The sequence below is a fragment of the Arachis hypogaea genome, chromosome 16, assembly GCF_003086295.3.
Source record: "Arachis hypogaea cultivar Tifrunner chromosome 16, arahy.Tifrunner.gnm2.J5K5, whole genome shotgun sequence".
NCBI lineage: Eukaryota > Viridiplantae > Streptophyta > Magnoliopsida > Fabales > Fabaceae > Arachis > Arachis hypogaea.
The window spans coordinates 31744443-31771275 of NC_092051.1; the positions used below are offsets into that span (position 1 = coordinate 31744443).

General features: G+C 41.2%; 1 non-coding gene across 1 annotated transcript; it reads right to left on the bottom strand.

Moving 5' to 3' along the window:
• Positions 1-20878: 20878 nt before the first annotated feature.
• On the bottom strand, positions 20879-20985 carry LOC112761929 (small nucleolar RNA R71). The gene has a single exon (XR_003182298.1). It is a non-coding gene; the product is annotated as a small nucleolar RNA R71 (small nucleolar RNA).
• Between the last annotated feature and the right edge of the window lie 5848 nt (positions 20986-26833).

Genomic DNA, 26833 nt, shown 5'->3' on the forward strand with positions numbered 1-26833 from the left:
CGCATGGATGATGCGCCCGCGTGGTAAAGCGAAACGCGAATGACGCGTCCGCATGAGCGATGCGATCGCGTGACATGTGCGATTTGCATAATTTACAGAATCACTGGGGGCAATGCTGGGCCGCATTTTGACCCAGTTTTTGGCCCAGAACAGCAGACTAGAGCCAGAGAACATGCAGAAACAAAACACAACATTCATTCTACACAGTTTTAGTTTTTTTTAGATCTAGTTTTGCTCCTCCTCTAGGTTTTCTCTCTAGACATTCATAGTTTTAGGATTTTAATTTTTACTCGCTCTTTGCATTGGAACACTGAGAAGAGTTATTACCTCATCAAGACTCCGTCATTCTAATTCGTTTTCTTTACTGGGTACTATTCTTCCATGTCCTTTGCTTTGTTTAATTTCATCATTGGGATACTTTTATGCTTATTTAATACAAAGATTACTTTTATTTTCTAATTAATCAATTTAAATTCTATTTATCATGTCTTCTTTTAATTCCCTTTCCTATGTTATGGATTTATTCTTTACAACAAGCGAGTAGTTCCCTCACTTGATGGGGAGTTGGTTGAAAAGAACTCTTGAGTTAGAAGGATTGAAAGAGAAATTGTAATTGTGTTAACTGTTGGATTGCTCTCTAGTCACCAACACCAATCCCTTTGAACTAAGTGGGTTGCAACTCGTGAATAGATGTAGTATTCCAACTTGTTTGACTTTCCTTTACCTAGTAAAGGATAACTAAACAGAACAACCATTAATTATCAATTAATCTTGAAAGCATTCCAACAATAATAGAGATTCCAACTAATCAACTCCCAGTCAAGACTTTTATTTATATTATTTAATTTCATCAATTTGAATTTCCTGTTTACTCAACTCATTTCCTTGAAAATTTCTGGTTGATAAAATAGCACACTTTTCTGCAACTCGTTGGGAGACGACCTGGGATTCATACTCCCAGTAATTTAAATTTTAATTCTCTGTGACACCTTTCTAAATTGATGAGCGGATTTCTGGCAAGTTAAGAACTATACTTGCAACGTGAATATTTTAACAATTTTTAATTTACCAATTTCTGCACCCCATCAATTTTTGGCGCCGTTGTTGGGGAGTTGCAATAGAGTGCTAAAGTTATTAATTAGAATTTATTTATTTGCATTTTATTTTATTTTACTACTATGAGTTGCATGTTTCTTTCGTCAAATGACGTGTTCACTTCCTGATCCACGCTTGCTAATATTCGATCCTGAAATTGAAAGGACTGTTTCATGAATAAGGCGAGATCGGCGTCGGTTAGTCCGCTCTGAGGGCGGATCTGAAAGTGAACTCGAGGAAGAAACCAGCCCCGGTTCTACTGATTCGGTTGATTTACGCACAGGTAACATGGCGGCAGCCGGAAGAGTTACTATCCAGGAGGAAGGAGCTCCTGATTTTACAATGCAACCGTTTCAAGCGCATCACCCAGCAGTGGCTACAGATTTCGAAATAAAGACTGCACTGCTTAATTTGATGCCCAAGTTTCATGGCTTACCTGCTCAAGAGCCTATCAAGCACCGGAGAGATTTCCAGGCAGCCTGTTCTACTATCAGGCGAGATGGTACGGATGAAACTTCAATTCTGCTAAAAGCTTTTCTATTTTCTCTGGAGGGAAAAGCAAGGGAGTGGTACTACACTCAACCTCTAGCAAATGTATCCAACTGGAATACACTCAGAAAAGAGTTTTTGGAGAAATTCTTTCCATCTGAAGTTACTGATAAACTAAGGAAAGACATTTCCACGATCGTTCAAGATGACAATGAGACTCTTTTTGAATACTGGGAGCGCTTCAATAATCTTCTGGAAGCATGCCCCCACCACATGATTGACAAGATAGTGTTACTTAGCTATATCACATAGGGCATGAGGCCCCAAGATAAGACCACATTGGAAAGTGCTAGCGATGGGTCTATGAAAAAGTACAAGACCACTGATGAGGTTTGGCAATTGATCAGCGAGTTGGCTGAATCTACTAGGAACCACAGACAGAAGCAAAGCCATTCAAAAGCTGTTGTAGAAGTATCCTCTAGCAGAGAGACTGCTGCTCTAACTCAGAGTATCTGTGAAATGACCAACTTGCTGAAGCAGATGCAATTGAATCAACAAGTTCAGCAAGCTCCACCTCATTCGCCACAGTAAAACCAACAATTAGTCCCGCAGAGAATTTGCGGAATCTATACTGATTATAGCCATTACACTGATGAATGCCTGCAGCTCCAACAAGAAGACAACATGGTGGCATCCACTCATAATTTCTATGACTGCCCCAACCAAGGGTACAATCACAGTGGAAATAATAACCATGGATGGCAGGACAATTCTAACCAGAATTGGAGGGACAACAATAATAGAGGAGGCAGAGATAATCAGGGAAATCAGAGGTGGAATAATAACAACAACAGGCAGCAGAATCAACCCTACAGAGCACCTCACCTGAGGCAATCCCAAGGACCACAGAACAACCAATAGCAGACCTCTCAATTTACTCATTCTTCTTCATCTCCTAATGATGAGTTACTGCAATCTATTGAGCGGAGGCAACAGACCATGGAAAATACCATTAATGCCAATCTGAATGGTTTGACCGCTACTTTGCAAGCTCTTGTCTCACAGATTGGATCAATGCAAAATTCCAATAACCAACCTTCAAGCTCCACTGGAATCCCCTCTCAATCATTACCCAATCCAAAGGAAGGCATTAATGCCATCACCCTAAGGTCTGGAACCACACTGCAGGAGAGGACTCAGGAAGAGCCAAGCTCACCAGAACACGCCTCAGCTGAAGAGGTAGTAGAAATAGAAGATGTTGAGGAGGAAGAGGATGCACAGAACATAGCTAAAGAAGAAGTAGCCCAACCACAGGAGGAAGCAAAAAAGGGCGCAGACACTGCAGAAAACACTACTCCTATTCCATTTCTACAACTTGCAAGGAAGCCCAGGAAGCAGCTGGAACCTGATCCCAAAATGGTAGAAATATTCAAAAAGGTTGAGGTAACTGTTCCTCTTTTTTATGTCATTCAACAGGTACCTAAATATGCAAAGTTTCTAAAAGATTTATGTATACATAAAGACAAAATTAATGAATTAGAAACTATTCCTTTAGGTAGTTCTATATCTGCTTTAATGGGAGGATTACCTGAAAAATGTAGTGATCCAGGTCCTTGTATAGTTAGTTGTACTATTGGTGGTGTAGTAATTTATGATTGCATGTGTGATTTAGGAGCATGTGTTAGTATAATGCCTTTGTCTATATATGATGTTTTGAAGCTCCCTCCCTTAAAAAGGTCGGCAGCTCGTTTTGTGTTAGCAGATAAAAGCATTATTACAGTGGCTGGAGTTGCTGAAGATGTTTTAGTGAACATTAAAGGGCTTACATTTCCCACTGATTTTTATATTTTGGAGATGCCCCATAATGACTCAGATAAGCCATCATCAATCCTACTTGGAAGACCATTCCTGAAGACATCAAAATTCAAATTGGATGCTTTTTTAGGAACATACTCTTTTGAAATAGATGGCCGCATAGTAATTTTCAATCTGAATGGAGTCATAAACAACCCTCCAGAAGATCATTCCTGAGAGGCACACTGGACAAGGTCCAAGTGTGGGGACCCCTTTTAACTGACAATGAGGGCACTTCGCCATTTTCACAAGCCCCAGATAATCCAGAGACTGCCCACGATCAGAAATTAGAATTGAAACCCCTCCCTCCGCATCTCAAATATGCTTATCTTGAAGATGAGCAGAGGTTTCCAGTTATCATTACAAGGGAACTTACTTCTCAACAAGAAGAGCAGTTACTTGATGTGCTAAGGAGGCATAAGAAGGCAATTGGGTAGAGTTTGGCAGACATCGTAGGAATCAACCCTCAAGTATGTGAGCACAGAATTTTTCTAGAAGAGGGAGAAGACCTGTCCGCCAACCCCAAAGAAGATTGAATCCCACTATCCTGGAAGTTGTCAAAAAGGAAGTGACCAGACTATTGGAAGCAGGGATCATCTATCCCATTTCAGACAGTGAATGGGTCAGCCCAGTACAAGTGGTGCCCAAGAAGTCTAGCGTCAATAAAGTGAAGAATGAGCATGGAGAGCTCATAGCAACTAGAGTTCAGAATGCTTGGAGAGTCTGTATTGATTACAGGCGTCTCAAGAAGCCACCCGTAAGGATCACTACCCACTTCCATTTATTGATCAAATACTGGATCGCCTGTCAGGTAAATCACATTATTACTTTTTAGATGGTTACACAGGTTATTTCCAGATTCATATTGCTCCTGAGGATCAAGAAAAGACCACTTTTACATGTCCTTTTGGGACTTATGCTTACAAAAGAATGCCCTTTGGCTTGTGCAATGCAGCAGCTACTTTCCAAAGGTGTATGAGGAGTCTTTTCTCTGATCTTATTAAGGACTGTATAGAAGTTTTCATGGATGATTTTAGCATTTATGGTGATTCTTTTAGCCTTTGCTTAGATGGATTATCTAGAGTATTGGATAGATGTGTCAATACAAACCTTGTATTAAATTTTGAAAAATGTCACTTTATGGTAAAACAAGGGATTGTATTAGGACATGTGGTATCTAATACTGGCATTTCTGTAGACCCAGCAAAGGTGAATGTTATTTCTAGTTTACCTTACCCCTCTTCTATGAGGGAAGTCCGTTCGTTCCTTGGCCATGCAGGTTTTTACAGGAGATTTATTAAGGACTTTAGCAAGGTAGCACTTCCCTTATCCAGATTACTACAGAAGGATATAGAGTTCGAGTTCAGTGAGGATTGTAAAGACGTGTTTGATAAACTGAAGACCGCTCTGACTCAAGCTCCAATTGTGAGAGGACCAGACTGGAGCCAGTCGTTTGAAATCATGTGCGATGCTTCCAACCATGCAGTAGGAGCAGCGTTGGCTCAGCGTGAAGGTAAGGATCCTTTTGTTATTGCTTATGCATCTAAGACTTTAGACACTGCCCGGTCCAATTATACTACTACTGAGAAAGAGCTTCTTGCTATTATTTTTGCTCTGGATAAATTCTGAGCTTATTTACTTGGTACTAAAGTAGTAGTGTATTCGGACCATGCAGCTTTAAAGTATCTATTAGCTAAAAAAGAGTCCAAACCAAGGCTTATACATTGGATACTGCTATTACAAGAATTTGATTTAGAAATTAAGGATAGGAGTGGTAACCAGAATTTAGTGGCAGACCACTTGAGTCGCCTTGAGCACATTAAGGATGATTCTACTCCTATAGATGATAATTTTCCTTTTGATAACCTGCAAGCAGTATCTGAGGTAGCCCCCTGGGGCACCTGTAGCTAATTATCTAGTTAGCCGCACACTTCCCCCAAACTTTTCTAAGCATCAAAGAGACAAGCTGAAAAGTGAGTCTAAATATTATATATGGGATGACCCATATTTATGGAGATGTGGTGCTGACCAGGTAATTAGACGTTGTGTACCTCAATCAGAATTCCAGTCCATTTTAGAGGCCTGTCACTCATCCGAGAGTGGAGGACACTTTGGCCCTCAAAGAATAGCTAGGAAGATCCTAGACTGTAGATTCTGGTGGCCTACTCTTTTTAGAGACGCTGCTGAGTTTTGTAAATCTTGTCTCCCATGCCAAAAATTTGGTAATATATCCAGGAGGGATGAGATGCCTCAACAAATTATGCTTTTCTGTGAAATTTTTTATGTTTGGGGCATTGACTTCATGAGTCCATTTCCAAATTCTAATGGATATTTTTATATATTGTTAGCTGTGTATTATGTTTCCAAATAGGTGGAAGCAATTCCTACCCGAACTGATGATGCTAACACTGTTATTTCCTTTGTGAGAAACCACATTATTTTTCGCTTTGGATCACCACGCGCAATCGTGAGCGATCAAGGCACCCATTTTTGTAACAGGAGACTAACAGGATTAATGACGAAGCATGGGATAATTCATAAGGTTGCAACAGCATACCACCCTCAAACCAATGGGCAAGTCGAGGTGTCAAACAGAGAGATAAAGCGTATCTTATAGAAGATAGTCAAACCTCATAGAAAAGACTGGAGCACCAGGCTACAAGATGCTCTCTGGGCATATAGAACAGCATACAAGACACCCATTGGGATGAGTCCTTTCCGCTTAGTTTATGGAAAAGCTTGCCATCTACCAGTTGAAGTGGAGCACAAAGCCTTTTGGGCAGTCAAGGAGTGCAACATGGGAATGGAGAAAGCCGGAGCTGAAAGGAAGTTGCAACTGCAGGAACTGGAAAGCCTTCGCCTAGAAGCTTATGAGAATTCAAGAATATACAAGGAGAAAATGAAGGCTGTGCATGATCAGAATATCAAGAAGAAAGAGTTCCAACCTGGGGATTTAGTCCTCCTTTACAAATCTCGACTGCGGCTCATGCCAGGCAAGTTGAGATCAAGATGGGAAGGTCCATACAGAGTGGAGAAGGCCGAACCGTACGGAGTTTATCATCTAAGCCATCCTTCAATCTCTGAACTTATTAAAGTTAATGGACAAAGCCTGAAGCTATACCACGGCGAGAAGATGCAGAGAAACAAGGAACTTGAGATCTTCCTCTTGGAAGATCCCCACATAGCAGAAGATTGAGCTAGTGGAGCGTCCAACTTACGGACGTTAAAGCAAAGTGCTAGGTGGGAGATAACCCACTATGGTATGATCGTTCTTCTCTTTATTTTTAGTTTTTCCTATTCAATAACTCTTCTCTTTATCAGTTCATTTCGTGCATTTACATCTGCATATTTAAAAAAAAAATACCACGCGACGCGACCGCATCAGCGACGCGACCGCATCAGCGACGCGACCGCATCAGCGACGCGACCGCATCAGCGACGCGACCGCATCAGCGACGCGACCGCATCAGCGACGCGTCCGCGTCGCATGGAGAGGGAGAAAAATAAAACTAAACAGAGAGTCACGCTGAAGCGTGGCTGGAGGCGTGCCAATGGCACGACTTGTCCCACGTGATCGCGTCGATGACGCGTCCGCGTCGCATGAAAAAAATGGCCTCCCACGCGACCGCATTACCCACGCTGCCGCGTGCCCTACTTTTCGACGTAAAAAGGGTGCACAACAAAATATTGTGCGAGAGTGGTGCTGGATTGGTGCTAGACGCACAATCCCTATCACGCGATCGCGTCGATTACGCGTCCGCGTGACCCCTTTTCCGAAGCCCACTCACACGATCGCATGCCCCACGCGATCGCGTCACCCAATTTTGGCATATGAATTAATTTGAACAGAGAGTTGTGCTAGCGCGAGGCTGCACTCGCGCCAGAAGCATAACACGGGTCACGCGACCGCGTGACCGACGCGATCGCGTCACCTTACTTGAAGCGCATTCACGCGAACGCGTGCCCCACGCGGCCGCGTCGCTTGCGCCGCACAGCTCAACCTAGATCGCCAAAATATCTTATCTTTTTCCTCTCTAATCCTGATTTTTCTCTTCCCTCCTTACTTCTTCCTTCCCCCTTCTCCCTTCTATCTCACTTTTCACTCTCTCTCTCCCTTACCTCCATTAACAAGGTTTTATTTTCTTTTTTACCCTTTTCTTTTCTACCATTCTTCTTATCTTATATGTTATTTTCTTTTCTTTCTCCTTTCATTATTCTTATTTTCTTTCTTTTTCTTTTCCTTTTTATATGGTGTTAGAAATTTATTTGAGTCATTATTCCTCATTATATGCTTGTGGATTGTTGCAAATTGTTTGACAATTGTTATTATTCTATTTAAGGGATTGCTTGCATGTTCACCTTCACATTTTCTATACCTTATTCACCATGCATGCTATGTGTTTGTGAAAAAGCCCATATAGCATTATGCACTTCTCTATGTTATTCTACTATTCAATGCTTGCTTTTAACAAATTCCCCTTACTATTGTATTAATTGAATTTAATTGTCAATACAAACGTGATGGTTTGTTACAAAGTATTGCTTGGTCTATGCTACTCATGCCCTTTTCCGGCATGCCAATAAACACCTTGCATTCACTTGTCATTATATGCACTTGCTATTTTCTATTAATGATTTTTCACATGTACTCATGAGCATGTGTTCACATCATTTATCTTTTAATGTGCATTTATAACCATCCTCTTCCGTACTCTTTATTGCTATATATCTCTTTAAATTTAATTTCCTTTCTCTTCTCTTTTTTCAGGATGGCCACCAGGAAAGGAAAAGAGAAAGCTACTCCCAAACCCCCAGCAAGAAGAGGAACTAAACGAGCATTAGTGGCAGAGCCTTCTTCAACTGCAGTCAAGCCCTCAACAAAGAGAGTTAAGAGGATCATCAAGGTTGATGAAAAGGAGAAAGCCTTTCCAGTAAAGGACACTGCGCGATTTCCAAATCGCTACTGTGAGTAGCTGTTCCCTATTCTAGCTGAAAGGCGTTACAACAACGAACACCTTCTTATCCTCCTGCCCAATATTACCACTTTTGTTGAGCCGCAAATTGAACGAAGACAATGGGGTTTCCTACAGAGACAACAGAAGCAGGTCAATCTTTCTTGGGTAGTTGAGTTCTACTCTAACTTCCACCTGCTTACCCTGTAGTCTGTCTATGTCCGTCAGAAGCAAGTCCCCATTACAGAAGAGGCTATTCAACAAGCTTTGAGTACTCCCCCTATTCCAGAAGGATTGGACGCCTTTCAAGAAGCCACACTCAAGCGCCATATGTACCAATTTGACTGGAAAGTTGTTCTCAGAGTTATCGCACTACTTGGCAGCCGTTGGATCTACGGATACCATCGTACCCACCCTAAGGGTATATTAGCTTCAGCACTTACCTTGGAAGCTCGCGTTTGGGCACAGATCATGTCCCATTACGTCTTTTCGAGCACTCACGAGTCCTCCTTCACTGCAGACATGGCTGTCCTACTATGGTGCATCCTTACAGACCAACCTCTGAATCTATCAAGACAAATCCGGAATGCCATGGGACACGTACAGATTGCGGGCAACTTACCTTTTCCTGCCTTGGTCTCAGATCTTGTCTCAGCAGCCAGAGTTTCCTACAGAGCTGGAGACACCAAAGCCATGCTTCCACGGGATGATCAGTATGTCCCTAACGGGAAATACCTCAGACCTCCAGCAGCCACTACAAGCCTTCCTACTGCACCGGTTGAAGATATTCCTTCTTCCATACCACAAGCACCGACAACAGCCCAACTGCTCCAGCAGATACTTGAAAAGTTGGATCGGCATGAACAGAAAGATAAGCTGAGAGAGCGCCGTAACAAGCGCCGATTCACATACCTCAAGGAGCTGATCATGGGAAAATTCAAGGACTCCGACACCCCGGACTCCACTTCTTTTACCAGCACAGGGAGCCATGATGGTCCCGACTGTGGAGATACTGCTACCAGCCCACCCCTGTTCCTAACAGATGGCACCGAGGATGGTGCAAAGCCTTAAGTGTGGGGAGGTCGGTCAGTACCTGACTTCCGAAGGTAATTTCTTTTCCCTAGCACCAATAATTAGGATATTTTAGTTAGATTTTCTTTCTTTTATAGAATAGGATAAATTGTATAGTAATAGGTTAGTCGCATGCATGTTCTCCTTGATTGAAAAGACAATAAGTTTCTTTTAAGACTCTATCTTTGGAACAAAATTTCACTAATTTTTAAAATTTTTATGATAAATTTTCTTGAAGTTATATTTGGAACATGATGTTTGAGCTAAAGAACACACAACCTGTGAGGATTTGAGCCTTTATGCATGGTTACATTATTTAACCATAATTATTTTATTCTTGTCTGTTTACTTCTCTATGATTGTAATCTATATTTTGTTTTATCTTATATGTCCAATATTTATTATATTTATATGCTTGCACATGATTGAGGCCATTATTTGTTTAAACTCACTTATCCAAATTAAGCCTACCCTTTTCAATTACCTTTGTTAGCCACTTTGAGCCTATAAATCCCATTTGTTCTATATTTTACCACATTACTAGCCTTAAGCGGAAAAATAATTGTATATCCCAAATTGAATCTTTGGTTAGCTTAAGATAGAATTGTGTGTACTAGTTAAGTATGGGAAATTGTGGGAACAAAAGTCATTAAAGGAATGTATCATGATAATACAATAGGAATTTGGATACCTACTCATGTGAGACTATAAGAATTAAAAATCTATGTGCATTGATAAGCTATATTTATTTTTATGAAAAAAAAAAATATATATATATATATATATATATAAATAATAATAATAAATAAATAAATAAGGGGACAAAATCACCCCAATGCTGAATTAAGATTCAAGGATCAATGCACATATGATAAAAATTAAAATAAAAAGTTGATACATGAGTATGGATTGAAAAAGGGAATTCTGGGTAGCTAGGTATGAATTTTAAAATTACATTATATATAGGTTGGGTTGAAGCTTAGGTTAATTAAAGATTCAATTTATAAGCTCACTTGACCATACATGTATCCTTACCTCTACCTTAGTCCCATTACAACCTTGAAAAGACCTCATGATGTTTGCATTAGTATATTAACTGTTGTTGATTGGTTAGGAGAAGAACAAAAGTTAGAGAGCATGATTAGAGAAGAATAGAGTGATCACCCTATACACTAGAGATGAAAGCGTACATACATTATCAGTGAGGGTTCAATGCTTGAATTTCCATGTTCCCTGCTTTCATGAGCTCTCTTCTTGCACTTTTATCTGTCTTACTGGATAATGATAAAATTAGTGAGATTTGATTTGTAATTGTTTTGAAGAGCCTATTTACTTTTGATCAAGTGGACAAGTATCATATAGTTGCATTCATTCATATATATATATATATATATATATATATATATATATATATATATATATATATATATATATATATATATATATATATATATATAGGATTGCATTGCATTAGTTTCTACATGTTCATACTTATTTACTGTATCTCCTTCAATTAAGCATGAGGACATGCCAATGTTTAAGTGTGGGGAGGTTGATAAACCACTATTTTATGGTTTATATTGTGTTTAATTGTGTGGTTTTATCATGATCCTCATCCACTTATTCATCAATTTATCATGCATTTAAATATCCTTCCTGGAATTAGTACATGATTGAAAATTGCTTCCTAGAGACTTTTAATTGTGCATTTTAATTCTCCTTTATTCCATTCGATGCTGTGATATGTGTGTTAAGTGTTTCAGGCTTTATAGGGCATGAATGAGTTGGAGATTTGAAAGGAAAGCTAGCAAAAATGGAAGGAACACAAGAAATTGAGATGACCAGCGAGAGGCGACGCGGCCGCATGGACGACGCGACCGCGTGGAAGATAGCAAATTGCAGTGACGCGGCCGCATGGATGACGCAACCGCACGGCATGGAACAGCACGAGTGACGCGGCCGCATGGATGACGCGCCCGCGTGGTAAAGCGAAACGCAAATGATGCGTCCGCATGAGCGACGCGATCGCGTGACATGCGCGATCTGCATAATTTACAGAATCGCTGGGGGCATTGCCGGGCCGTATTTTGACCCAGTTTTCGGCCCAGAACAGCAGACTAGAGCCAGAGAACATGCAGAAACAAAACACAACATTCATTCTACACAGTTTTAGTTTTTTTTAGATCTAGTTTTACTCCTCCTCTAGGTTTTCTCCCTAGACATTCATAGTTTTAGGATTTTAATTTTTACTTGCTCTTTGCATTGGAACACTGAGAAGAGTTATTACCTCATCAAGACTCCGTCATTCTAATTCGTTTTTTTTACTGGGTACTATTCTTCCATGTCCTTTGCTTTGTTTAATTTCATCATTGGGATACTTTTATGCTTATTTAATACAAATATTACTTTTATTTTCTAATTAATCAATTTAAATTATATTTATCATGTCTTCTTTTAATTCCCTTTCATATGTTATGGATTTATTATTTACAATGAGCGAGTAGTTCCCTCACTTGATGGGGAGTTGATTGAAAGGAACTCTTGAGTTAGAAGGATTGAAAGAGAAATTGTAATTGGGTTAACTGTTGGATTGCTCTCTAGTCACCAACACCAATCCCTTTGAACTAAGTGGGTTGCAACTCGTGAATAGACGTAGTATTCCAACTTGTTTGACTTTCCTTTACCTAGTAAAGGATAACTAAACAGAACAACCATTAATTATCAATTAATCTTGAAAGCATTCCAACAATAATAGAGATTCCAACTAATCAATTCCCAATCAAGGCTTTTATTTATATTATTTAATTTCATCAATTTGAATTTCCTGTTTACTCAACTCATTTCCTTGAAAATTTCTGGTTAATAAAATAGCACACTTTTCTGCAACTCATTGGGAGATGACCTGGGATTCATACTCCCAGTAATTTAAATTTTAATTCTCTGTGACACCTTTCTAAATTGATGAGCGGATTTCTGGCAAGTTAAGAACTATACTTGCAACGTGAATATTTTAACAATTTTTAATTTGCCAATTTCTGCACCCCATCAGAGGTCGGACGAGTTAAAGGTTCAACTCACACCAAAGAGGTCGGGCGAGTTGAAGGTCCACCTCACACCGAAGAGGTCGGACGAGTGGAACATCCACCTCACACCAAAGAGGTCGGACAAGTTAAACGTCTACCTCACCCCCTAGGAGACGTGTTCATATGATAAATGGAGGATTCGCAGGAGGTTCGATCTCCAAATCATCTTGCAAAAGACACCTCAAAGAGGTATATTAAGGAAGGGAGAGAGGTTTAAAAAGGACAACGGAATGCGAACAAGCCTTCCGAGATTTCAAAAATTCTTAGGGCAACCACCCATTCTCACCAGACCCTGGGAAAGTAAAGAACTCATATTATACCTCGCAGTAGGAAGTCAGACAATAGCCTCAGCACTAGTCAGAGAAGACGAAAGTGGGCAACAACCCATCTACTTCATCAGCAAAGCTCTACAAGGGGCCGAGCTAAACTATCAAAAGATAGAAAAAGTTCGCCTACGCCCTCGTACTCGCCTCTCAACGACTCCACCCATACTTTCAAGCTCACACTATTAGAGTTCGGACCAACCAGCCCATAAAAGGCATCCTACAGATAACAAACTTAGCTGGAAGAATCCTACAGAGGACAGCTCGGATAATTTGGGGGACCCTGGACAAAACCAGAGAACATCTCAAATAATTTGGGAGACCCTGGACAAAAACAGAAAATAGCTCGGATAAATCGGGGAAAATGAAGTCCGATACATAGAATGCCCGAGCTGATGCATTTTCAAAACCAGCCAGCACCAACAACTCGGACAAAATCGGGGAAAATGAAGTCTGACACATAGAATGCGCAAGCTGATGCATTTTCAAAACTAGCCAACACCAAACCAGGGGGCAATAACAGAAGCCTCATCCAGGCTACATTACAAGACCACAACAAGTCGATCTCGAAGGCGGTATAAGGAATGTACTCAGGGTTAGCCACAGTAATACGTATTAAAACTATAAAATCTAGCCAATCAGACATGCTGTCCGGGATCTTAATAGACATCTCAAAGACATAGGTCGACTATGGGGTTACTACCAAATAACTCGGGCAAATAAGAAAACAACTCGGACAATAACAGCAAAACATCAAGTGACAGACGTGGCAGTAAAAGGAAAACCCCAGGACTCACACGAAAGTCCAGGGGCACCCTTTGGAGGCAACAACAGGGTAAGAACACAGAGAAAAGAAGTCGACAATCTATACCCAAACAGTCCGAACACCTCTCAAACAAAAGGTCAAAACAAAAGCTAGAACTTTTGTACAAAAGGAGTCAGGCAACAACGAAAAGAAACAGGAACAGCAACCAAACCCTAAGCAAAGCACACATTCTTCTCAAAGGCGAACGACAAAAGAAAAGTCACAACAAACGATTAAAGAGGCAAACTTTTTGCAGAAAGAACCAAAGTTCTTCAGAGCAAAAACCTAAATACAAAGTCAAAGCTTTACATCAAAAGCATGCCAACTTCCCTATAGCCCCACCAGAAGAGCTCCCACAAGTCCTCTAGGCATATCAGACAACTCCACACCCCACTACAAAGGAATCACCCTTCCGATTAGCTTACGGAATGGAGGCAATGATCCCAGTGGAAGTCAAAGAAGGATCACCCAGAGTGATCCACTACAGTGAAGAGGCCAACTCCCAACTTCAAAAGGAAGAACTCGACCTACTTCTAGAAACTCGAGAAAGAGCTCGGATCAAGGAAGAGGCGTTAAAACGTCAAATGGCCTTAAGATACAATCGGAAGGTAATCTAGCAACAACGATCTCATCCTAATCCAAAATGACATCAGAATAGGTCGGTCAGGAGAAGAAAAGCTAGCAGCCAACTGGAATGGACCATACCAAGTTGTTCAGAAGAATTAGGAAAGGTTGCTACAAAGTGTCCAACCTCGAGGGGCAAGAGCTACCAAGGTCATGGCATGCCTGCATTCTAAAAAGGGCCCCAGGCCGAGATCCAAAAAGATTGCCCGACCTAGAAAGGTAAGTACTAACATGCACACACTCTTATCTTCATTTTATTGTTTAAAAGATTGCAGATTTCCTAAAAAATTTCCTACCAAGACGCCCGACTATGACAGGTCGGCAAGGTGAACACCAAATTCACCGTCCGATCACGACAAAGTCGGCAAGATGAAAACCAAATTCATCATCCGATTACAAAGCGACAAGTCGGCAAGGTGAAAACCAACTTCACCGCCCGACCACGATGAAAACCAAATTCATCGTTTGATTTCGACAAAGGTCGACAAAGTGAAAACAAAATTCACTGCTATACTAAGACGCATTAATCTGAAACGCAAAATTTCACTGTGGGATCACGACAAGGTCAGCGGGGTGAAAACCAAATTCACCGCCCGATCACGATAAAAGTCGGCAAAGATGAAACCAGAATTCATCGCCCGATTTCGACAAGGTCGGCAAAAAAGTGAAAGCAGAATTCATCGCCCGATTATAAAGCTACAGATCGGCAGAAAGTGAAAATCAAATTCACTGCACGATCACGATAAAGACCAACAAAGATGAAAACCAAATTCATCAAAAGGTCAACCAAATGGGGATCAAACCCAATTTCTACAATTTGGCAAAGATGAAAACAGAATAATACAAGAAGTTATCGAAAGTGATCCGGAGAAAGGACCTGACGAGGTCTTAATGGATTGCTAAATAATAACTTAAAGACTGGCGAACGTTAAGAAGTCGGACCAAGTCAACCTAAGTTATAAGTAAACCCTGGAAAGAGGTCTGGCCAATCCTATAAAAGAGGATTACTTTAACTTAGAAGGGCCCAACATGACGAAGTCGGCCCAAAATATAAAAGTTATAAAAGTAATCCCTGAAAGAGACCTGAACAAAGGTCCAAGAAAGAGGATTACAAAAATAACTTAGAAGGGCCCGATATGATGAAGTCGGCCCAAAACATAAAGTTACAAAAGTAATCCTTGAAAGAGACCTGAGCAAGGTCCAAGAAAGAGGATTACAAAAGTAACTTAGAAAGGCCCGACATGATGAAGTCGGCCCAAAACATAAAGTTACAAAAGTAATCCCTGAAAGAGACCTGAGCAAGGTCCAAAAAAGAGGATTGCTAGAAATAACTTAGAAGGGCCCGACATGATGAAGTCGGCCCAAAACATAAAGGTACAAAAGTAATCCCGAAAAGAGACCTGAGCAAGGTCCAAGAAAGAGGATTATAAAAGTAACTTAGAAAGGCCCGACATAATGAAGTCGGCCCGATAAAAGTTATAAAAAGTAATCCATAAAAGAGATCTGACAAAGGTCCAAATAAAATGGATTACTAAGAAATAACTTAGGAGAGGCTAACATGAAGAAGTCAGCCCGATCCAATTAAAGCTACAGATTGGACCGACGAGAAGAAGTCGGACCAACGAAAGCTACAGCTTGGACCGACAAGAAGAAGTCAGACCAACGAAAGCTACGGATTGGACCAACGAGAAGAAGTCGGACCAATGAAAGCTACAGGTTGTACCGACAAGAAGAAGTCGGACCAACGAAAGCTACAGATTGGACCGACGAGAAGAAGTCGGACCAACGAAAGCTACAGCTTGGACCGACAAGAAGAAGTCAGACCAACGAAAGCTACAACTTGGACCGACAAGAGAAGTCGGACCAATGAAAGCTAAAGAAGGATCGACAAGAGAAATCGGACCAACGAAAAACGTGCACTAAAAGGGACATAGCTTTGCCCAAAAAGCCACGGCTCCATGAAAAGGCTATCGAAATTGTTCAGACCAACTAAAAAGGTTCTACCAAAGAACACTAAAAAGTTGTCGGACAAGTTGACAAAACAAAAAGTGGACAAAACAAAAAGAGGTCAGACAGCAAAATGCCAACACTCTACAAACATCTCACAAAGGCCAAGGAAAGGTCAAAATACCAAAGCCAGAAGTGCTTCGCTGAAAAGTACAAAGTCTTGAAAAAAGACACTACTTAAAAAGCAAAAAGCACGGCCTTAAAGACGGAGCTAAAAAAGTCGTCCAAACAAACTATAAAAAGGTTCTCCATCGGAATACTACCTAAAAAGTTGTTGGATTATGACTAAAAAGCCCGAGCAGTGAAGACAAACTAGTCGGAAGAAAGCTGAAAAGACCTCTCAACAAAAAAGGGCAATACCAGACTCGCACAAGGAGAAACTACTCAAGATAGACCAAAGTCAAGATGCTTGAGCACGACTTCCCCAAAGAGATCAAAGCTCTGAAAGCACGATCTCACGGAAAGGTCCGAACTTAAGCAGGGGCAAAATCGTACAGGTCAACGTCAGCTAAGAAGAGGCGCAAGCACGATCTCAAAAAAGAACAAGCCAAAAGGTTGGGAAAAAACCTAAAGCTCAAATATGCTTAGATAAAAGGGATACAACTCCACTCAAAGAAGGTACAATCTCAAACAGGGCTACGTACGTCATCCGAGACTAAAAAAGGTTCAATATAAAGAACACTAAAAAGTCATTGGACAAGTCACTAAAAGCCCGGATATCAAGCCGCAAGGATAACTTCGCCAAAGCAGAGGGTTGTCAACACAAACTTAAAGCAAGGCATGATCGAGAAGGCAAGGGTAGAAAACCCAAACTACCACTCAAAAGAGGTTGGACTGTGAAGTACCAAACCTCTAGAAAATCTACAAAGATTGCAAAGCAATGAAGAAACAAGCCAGACAGATGCTTGAGCATGACTTCCAAAGAGATCGAAGCTCTGAAAAGCACGATCTCACGGAAAGATCGAACTCAAGCAGGGGCACTGTTCATACCCTGGGTCAAGCTGTCCGACCCGGGATGTTTAACGACAAGCCGACCGACCTCTTCAGATCAGACTATCCGACCTCTTCTCAAAGAGCTCGGCCAATGTCCGACTTCTTCACAAAGAGCTCAGACAAAATGCCACAGAGGCCCAAGTAGGCCCAAACGAAGGAACACAGCCCAATCTAAAGACAGCTAAAGCCCAGAAAAGATAAAGGCAGTTCCTCAGAAGATAAGATGACCTCACTCAAAGATAAGATAAGATAAGATAAGATAACTAACTTATCTTATCTAAAAAGGTCACTACCACACCATTATAAATACACTGGAGCACCCAGGTATAACTCATACTCTGATTCTACTAAAAATCTGCTTAATACCCTTGCTAGCTTAAGCATCGGAGTCCCTTGCAGGTACCCCCCACCTTCCGGTGAACAAGGATCAGCAGTACAGCCAGCCCAACAAGTCAAGCACGACAGCTCCGACCGTTACCCACCAGCCGGACACGTCATCTCTGACCAGCACAGAAGATCTCGTCCGAGATCGACCTACAGTTTCAGGTAACCCTCGGAACAAGTAGCTTTTTGAGCCCAGGGCATTTTGGCCAGTTTTACTGACCTTTTCTTTACTGTTTTAGGGTAGTTTTATACATTTTCTTAGGAAATAAGCAAGTTTTGGGGTAGAATTTTACTTACATCTTGATTCAAGCAAACATGGTGCACTTTACATGATTTCATGAGAATTATGCATGAATTTAGTGACAAATTGGATGATGCATGACTCATGATGTGGATTAGAACTTTGATGCACTTTATTGCTTGATTTCAGGACAAAGGAAGCAAGAAGGAACCACGTTAGCAGCCACGTTAGTCTCACTCACGTGACCACTAACGTGGAATAGGAGCTAGCTTGCAACGTTAATGAGAAAAGTAATCGCCAATAATGTCCTCGAAGCCATCATAGCCCACGTTAAGAGTCACGTTAACTAAGTTAACGTGAACTCTAACGTGGAAGAAGAAAGTGGAGCCAACGTTAGTGACACTCACCTTTGTCACTAACGTTGGACCAAGCTCATATTGGCCACGTTAAGGGCCACGTTAACTTAGTTAACGTGGACTCTAACGTTGGGAAGCAAAAGAATGGCCAACGTTAGTGACACTCACCTTTGTCACTAACGTTGGAATGAGCCACAATGAGCCACTATGAGCCACGTTAACTTAGTTAACGTGGAAGCTAACGTGGAGGAAAGGATGATAAGCCAACGTTAGTGACACCCACCTTTGTCACTAACGTTGGAGATGGCTATCATCACCACGTTAGAAGCCACGTTAACTTAGTTAATGTGGATTCTAACGTGGGAAGTAGGGGCATCTTGGAACGTTAGTGACAAAGGTAAGTGTCACTAATGTTCTTGAAGGATTGGCAAGCCTACGTTAAGAGCCACGTTAATTAAGTTAACATGGACTCTAACATAGGGGGAAGGGAAGACTCTCAACGTTATTGGAAAAGGTGAGTCCCAATAACGTGTGTGAAGGACCTAGAGGCAACGTTAGTGGTCACGTTGGTGCCACTAACATTGAAGTTAACGTGGATCATCCCTGGGTTAGGAACGTTAGTGAAAAAGGTGATTGTCACTAACGTTCTCGAACCCACACTCTCACTTAACGTTAACGCCACTAACGTCCTGAGCTAAATACCCTGCCTACTTCACATTTTCTCTCTGCAAGTAAAGCTAAGCCCACTGAAGAGGATAACTGCTTCAAACTCAAGATCCAAAGGCCCATATCCAAGACTTGAAGAACCAACTAGAAGATCAGAAGAGTAGTATATATAGGGGTAGTTTTGAATTAGAAAGTGGAGCTTTTTGGGGAGTTGGAAATTTGAAAACTACTCTCTGTATAATTTACTCTGCATTTCTAGTTTATTTTTCAGAATGTATCTTCCATCTTTGTTTTCTATTTCCAGAGCTATGAACAATTAAACCCCCTTTCATTGGGTTAGAGAGCTCTGTTGTAATTTGATGGATTAATATTAGTTTTCATTATTCTTCTTCTATCTTTTCTCTTGATTTTACTAGAAAGCTTTCAATCTTCATCCAATTGGATAGTTATCTTGGAAAAGAAGCTATTCATACTTGGATCTCTTCTGAACCTTGGAAGAGGAATGAAGAGACCATGCTAGAAATACTTTCTCATGTTGGACCAAATTGGGGTTGGAAGGATATGGTGACTATAATTCTACCAACACTTGATTTGGGAATGCATGTGGTATAATCAGTGACCATACTTCATCTCTTCTCATGAGTAATTGACCAAGGAATTGGCTATTGATCAAGATTTGAGAGATTGAATTACAAGGAATTGTAATTTGATCACTTAAGATTACCAAGGAGATCAATGAACGCATTGATTGAGGAAGAGATGAAAATGAACTTGATCCGGAGAATGCAACATCTCCTAAGCCCAATGAATTCCCCATTTCTGATCTTACCCATTCTCTTTAATTTCTGCAATTTACTTTTATGAGCATCTTCCCCATTTCCATTTAAGATTCTGCAATTTACTTTCCGTCATTTATTTTCAGCTCTTTACTTTTAGCATTTACATTTTCTGCTATTTACTTTCCCTCCATTTAATTTCCTGCAACTCTCAAACCAAATTCTGCTTCGCTCAACTAGAACATTCCTCTAATTAAAATTGCTTGACCAATCAATCCCTGTGGGATTCGACCTCACTCTATTGTGAATTTTTACTTGACGACAATTCGGTATACTTGCCGAAGGAAAATTGTTGAGAGACAAATTTCCGTGCATCAAGTTTATGGCGCCATTGCCGGGAATTGATTTTGTATCAACAATGATTAAATTGGAGGATAACTAGAATGAGCATTTTTCTTTTGTTTGATTTAAGCTCATTTGAGTAATTTACTTTCTGTTCTATTATTTTCTTCCCCTTCCCCTACCCATTCTCTTAGTTGTTTACAATTCAGTCCACTAACCCACTAACTGTTTGATATATTGCATCACTCACACTAACAGTATTTCTGTAGAAATTACTTTCTGCATCTATTTCCTTGCTTGTGCCTTGTTGGTTGTATGACAGGGAGAAGAAGCGGGGCTTCAACTTCTTTTTATTCTGAACCTGAGAGGACCTTCCTTAGATTAAGGAGGGAAGCAAGAGGAAAGAAAGTAGTTGGTGCTGAGGAAAAGGAGGAGTACTTTGAACCAGATATGGATGAGAATATGGAGAACCATCATGAAGAAGAGGCTCACAACCATGGCCGAGAAGGTCCAACATATCAGGCTGGGCAAGAGAGAAGGGTTCTGGGTTCGTACATCAATCCAAACCCAAGAAATTGCGGGAGTAGCATCCAAAGGCCAACTATACATGCCAACAACTTTGAACTAAAGCCACAGCTCATCACCCTTGTTCAGAACAATTGTTCATCCTGATACCTATAGATTACTTCTGTTCTCTTTCTCACTCAAGGACAAGGCATCTAAATGGCTAGAATCTTTCCCAAAGGAGAGTTTAGCAACCTGGGAAGATGTGGTGAACAAATTCTTGGCAAGATTCTATCCTCCTCAACGGATCAATAGGCTGAGAGCTGAGGTGCAAACCTTCAGGCAGCAAGATGGTGAGACTCTATATGAAGCATGGGAGAGGTTTAAGGACCTGACAAGAAGGTGTCCACCAGATATGTTCAATGAATGGATGCAGCTACACATTTTCTATGAAGGCCTTTCTTATGAATCAAAGAAGGCAGTAGACCATTCATCCGGGGGATCTCTGAACAAGAAGAAGACCATTGAAGAAGCCATAGATGTCATTGAGACTGTAGCTGAGAATGACTACTTCTATGCTTCTGAAAGAGGCAACACTAGAAGAGCGATGGAGCTAAACAATGTGGATGCACTGCTGGCCCAAAACAAGCTTATTACCAAGGAGCTGGCTGACCTCACCAAGAAGATGGAGAGGAACCAAGTAGCAGCAATCACCACCTCATCAGCAACCCAAGAGGGAGTGAATGCAGAGGCAGAGGATGAGCAAGAACAAGCCAACTACATTGGAAACTCACCCAGGCAGACCCGTGATCCATACTCCAAGACCTACAACCCTGGTTGGAGGAATCACCTAAACTTTGGGTGGGGAAATCAACAAGATCAAAGCCAAGATCAGAGACGTCACAACCCCAACAACCATGCAGCTCACCAACAGTCCACACAGAGATCATATCAACACCACCCTAATAACACCTCTCCATATCCATACCAAAACCAAAATAACCCAACTCACCCATCCACTCTCAACTCACCATCATCTGAAGATAGACTCTCCAAAATTGAGACTATACTTGAGGGCATATGCAAAGAGATTCAAGATAATAAGGTATTCAAGGAGGAGGTGCGAGCCAATATCAAGAATCAGGGAGACACCATCAAGAGGCTGGAATTTCAAGTGGGATACCTCTCCGAGCAAATTCCCAAACCTACTGATAGCTTCCCAAGTGACACAGAAAAAAATCTGAGAGGTGAAGCAAAGAAAGTCAGATGGGAAGATTGCAATATGGTTACTATAAGTAATAAGGAGACTGAGGAAGAGCTGAACAACCCATTAGAACAACCTGAAGATACTTCGGCAGGAAAGCAGGGGGAGAATCATCAAGAAACCACAATTACACAGAAGGAGCTGACACAGAAGGAGCTGCTGAGACTCTATGCACCCTTTCCCCCAATTACTAAATGGCTGTGTAGAGAAGAGACTATACTCAAGGTTTCTTGACATGTTTGCATCTCTCCATGTAAACATACCATTCATCAAGGCCCTCCAACAAATGCCCTCATACATTAAGTATATGAAGGAGTTGCTGACCATGAAAAGCTCACTCAAGGGAGAACAAACAATAGTGATGAATAAGGAGTGCAGTGCTCTCATTCAACCAGAGCTGCCTACAAAGAGGAAGGACCCAGGGAGTTTCTACATCCCCTGTGCCATAGGAGAAACAATGTTTGATAAAGGACTCTGCGATTTGGGAGCAAGCATCAACTTAATGCCTTTATCCCTTGTGAAGAAGCTGCAGATCAATCAGATAATACCCACAGATGTAGTTATCAGGCTGGCTGACAAAACTCAAAAACAAGCAGTAGGAGTGGTTGAAAATATGCTGGTGAAGGTTGGAAAATACTTCCTGCCCACAGACTTTGTCATCTTGGACATGGAAGAGAGTCATCTCCACCCAATCATATTGGGAAGACCATTCCTAGCTACATCCAGAGCACTTATAGATGTGGAGCGAGGGGAGCTAATTTTGAGGATTCATGATGAACAACTCACTTTCAATGTTTTCAAACCCTCACAAGAAACAGATCAAGAGAACAAAGAACCAAGCAAAGATCACAGTGAGATACTGAAGGAAGAAACAAGTACTGAAGCACAACCAGTACATCTGGGAATCCCCTTAGTTGAGGAACGAGGCAATCAGTAGCTGTCACAGCTCAAAAAAAATCAGAAGGAACCTAAACCACCAGAGCTATATGAGACCAGCAACAAAACCTACTTTGAAGAGGAGGTCATAAAGAGCAAGGCAACATTAAAAGGAACAAAGAAGAAGGTACCAAGGAGGTGGAGGAACAAGAAGATCCCTACAGAGGACTTCTCCCCAGGGGATAAAGTAATCTCAGCTTACTTCCCAACCATTCCCCCCGATCTCCCCACCACCCCATCTCAGCTACCTAAAGTTTTTACCATCAACAGAGTTCTCTCTTTGGAACATGTGGAGATCCTTGATGAAGCCAATGGAGATAGATTTACTGCAAGGGGGGAGGACTTGAAGCACTACCAACCACCCTGATAAAGGCAGAACGTCAAGCTAGTGACGCTAAAGAAGCGCTTCATGGGAGGCAACCCATGTTTTACATGCTTTTAAAAATAGTTAATAATTCAAGGTTCATGAAATTCAAATCAACTTGATATGCACTTGAATGAATCATTGTGTGCAACATATAGTGAGGAACAAGTTTGGTGTTCAAGGCACACTAAGAGAACATGAATGTAACCCACATCATGTCACTCTTAGGGGCCTTGAACAAATCTTTTACACCACATGGCACCAAACTAAGTTTGGTGTTGCCAATGTTGCATACATGGATGTTGAGTTAGTCAGTTGGTTTGCACTCATGAGTAGCACTTAGTTAGTTAAAAACAAAAACAAAAAAAAATATATTTAACCTTTTAATTTTGCCACCAATTTCTAAAAGTATGTTTCTAATCACATTTCTTTCATTTTGTAGAAGCATTGATGGGGAAATTGAAGGGTTCGGATAACACAAAAGGAAGATACCACACACGTGTCTTCAAGGGGGTTGCATTGGGAATGGTTGCCATGCAACATTGGAAGAAGAACAAACTTAGAAACTGAACCAACCCCATCATAAAGTTGGTGATCCTTGTGCTCATTCCATGCAAAACCCCAACCGTCCATCAAACAATTACCCCATCAATCCACACCTTTCATTCCCTCATCACTTCCCTATATAAGTGAGTCCTAGTCCGTACTTCCCCTTCACATTCCAATTCCCATTTCTCACACTTCACACCTTCGGCATCCAAATCTCTTCATCACACCTTGTCCTAACCAACCGAATTCCTCATCTATCCGTACCTTCCACCGTCTTCACACATCAACTCAAACTCATGGCATCATCAAGCTCCAAGAGGCAAAAGAGGAAGGAACCAGTGGAGAGCATTCCTTTCGATGAGAAGATATTCAAAACTGCATTCCATGAACTCGAATTTGAACGGATAAAGCTCAAGAAGATACTGCCTGAGTTAACATTCCAAATTGACGAGGATGAGTGCCCACAGATTCGAGAGAAGACTGAACAAAGGGGTTGGCAAAGGCTTACGAACCCGGAGGGGAAGATAAATGTAAACCTCATCAAAGAGTTCTATGCAAATATGGTTAGAAAAGACAAAACCAAGGCTCCCACCTTCAAAAGTTACATAAGAGGGAGAGAGGTGGACTTCAGCCCCAATGCTATAACAAGAACTCTTCAGTTGAAATCACCACATTTTGATGAGCTTGGTTATCAAGCAAGAGTAAGCAAGAGCCCTGACGATGATGAACTCGAACAAATTGTGAATGACAAATGTGTTATAGGAGCTGACTAGGAAAGGTATGCGGATAAGAGACCCAGGTTCATCAAGAGAGGAGACCTCAGCCCTGAAGCCAAGGGATGGTTTGAACTCGTGAGGAGATCTATCCTCCCAGCAGCGAACAATTCTGAGGTCAACGTCACTCGAGCTACTATGGTACATTCCTTAGTACAAGGTGGAGATATCAATGTGCATGAACTTATAGCTGAGGGGATTCAAGAGTCAGCTGAGAAGATTGATTTGGGTGCCAGGCTTTGGTACCCCAGCACTATCCTCAGACTGTGCACGAAGGCCAAGGTTGTCTTCGAGGATAGCAACCCAGATTGGTTAAATCCTGGGAGGCTAATTACGTTTCAGCGTCTAACTCATGTGACACCAGCCCAACAACAAAGAAGACCTCACATAGGAAAGCCAAAACCAAAAGGAGGAGCTCACCAAGAAGAGTCTCATCAGAAAGAACACCAACAAAGAGAATATTATGACCCAACCAACATAAACCTGAATCACATTCATGGAGCCATTGAGGAACTAGCAAGGAGTTATATGGAGGGACAAGAACAACAACTGCACATTCAAGCTCAAAGGATGGATCGTCAAGAAGAGCTCCTTTCTTATTGGATGAATCAACAAGGGGAGTGGCAGAAACAGCAAATGGAACATTATTCCCAGCTCACTCAAGCCATCAATCAAGTGTCTGGAAGGCAAGAGCGTCAAGATAAGCGCCTTCAAAAACTCAACCAATGCCAGTTAGCTCAGACGAAGGCATTCAATGAGTTCAGTGTACTTAATGAAGGACGGCAACTACATAAGGAGGAGTTCAACATAAACACTCAAGCTAAGTTAAACTATATGTCTAGTCATATGCATAATCTACACTCTGCAATCCCTAGGTATGAATAAAAGGTGGTGGAGTTCCCTCTTTGATCCATATTTTTCAAGCTTTAAATAAGGAAAATCATGTATGAAATAGAACATGTTCCATGGTAGTTAGGATTTTGAATTATGCCTTTAAGTTTTTCATTGCTTAGGTCTATGCTTGCTAGTCTTCATGTCACTGCATTCGTACCTTGCTTATTTTTATGCTTGTCCCCTTTTTAATCAAATAAAAAGAGAATGTGTGTTATCAAAGACCAGAGTGGAGTTCAAGTTGTGGAGTAAGTTCCTAATTTTGTGGTGTGGTAATAGATTAGCTAAGTTGGTTCACCAATCAGGTGGGAAGGCAACTATCTGTCCTGAATCATATGCTTGAAACACACCCTATAAGACTAGCTGAATAACAAGATCCCAATAAAAAAAAGAGGGAAAGAAAAATGAAAGTTAAAAAATAAAAGAAAAAGAGTAAGAAATAAGGCTAGGCACCAAGGGTTTGAATCTTAAGGGATATGTCTGTGGTGCTCTTGTGTAAGGGATTTACTTGGATGAATAAGCTCTTAGGGGTGCCTTATCACTTGGTAACTTGGGTTAACTAACCCGGGATTATCAGCTGAAAGTCCACTATCAAGAGTAACCCTTGCTACAGAACACTTAGTAACCCAAAGAGGTGCTGGACACCAAGGTCTCAAGAAAAGAAAATAACAAACCATGTGCCTGTGGTGTGTATGTATGGGGGAAAGAGACTTGAGGGAGTAAGTCCTTAGGGGTGTCTTAACACCTAGCACCTTGAACCAACTGGTTCGGGAGTGCTGGCTGAAAGCTTATCTTAAAGAGTCGCCCCCTCACAGAGCACCTAGTCTAAGAACACAAATAAGCCCTGAAATGACAAAAAGGATCAATGAATAAAAGTTTCATAAGATGCAGTCAAGTGGGTATTCCAGGACATGATAAAGGTCTGAAAGCCAGTGAAGGAATGAACCTAAGTTGCTATGCATGAAACCACCATAAAACCAAGGACATGACTTCCACAATAATGACTCATTTCTCTTGTCATTCTCTTGTTCCAGTACTTGCTTAGGGACAAGCAAGCTTTAAGTTTGGTGTTGTGATGCCAGGGCATTTTGGCCAGTTTCACTGACCTTTTCTTTACTGTTTTAGGGTAGTTTCATGCATTTTCTTAGGAAATAAGCAAGTTTTGGGGTAGAATTTCACTTACATCTTGATTCAAGCAAACATGGTGCACTTTACATGATTTCATGAGAATTATGAATGAATTTATTGACAAATTGGATGATGCATGACTCATGATGTGGATTAGAACTTTGATGCACTTTATTGCTTGATTTCAGGACAAAGGAAGCAAGAAGGAACCACGTTAGCAGCCACGTTAGTCTCACTAACGTGACCACTAACATGGAATGGGAGCTAGCTTGCAACGTTAATGAGAAAAGTAATCGCCAATAACATCCTCGAAGCCATCATAGCCCACGTTAAGAGTCACGTTAACTAAGTTAACGTGAACTC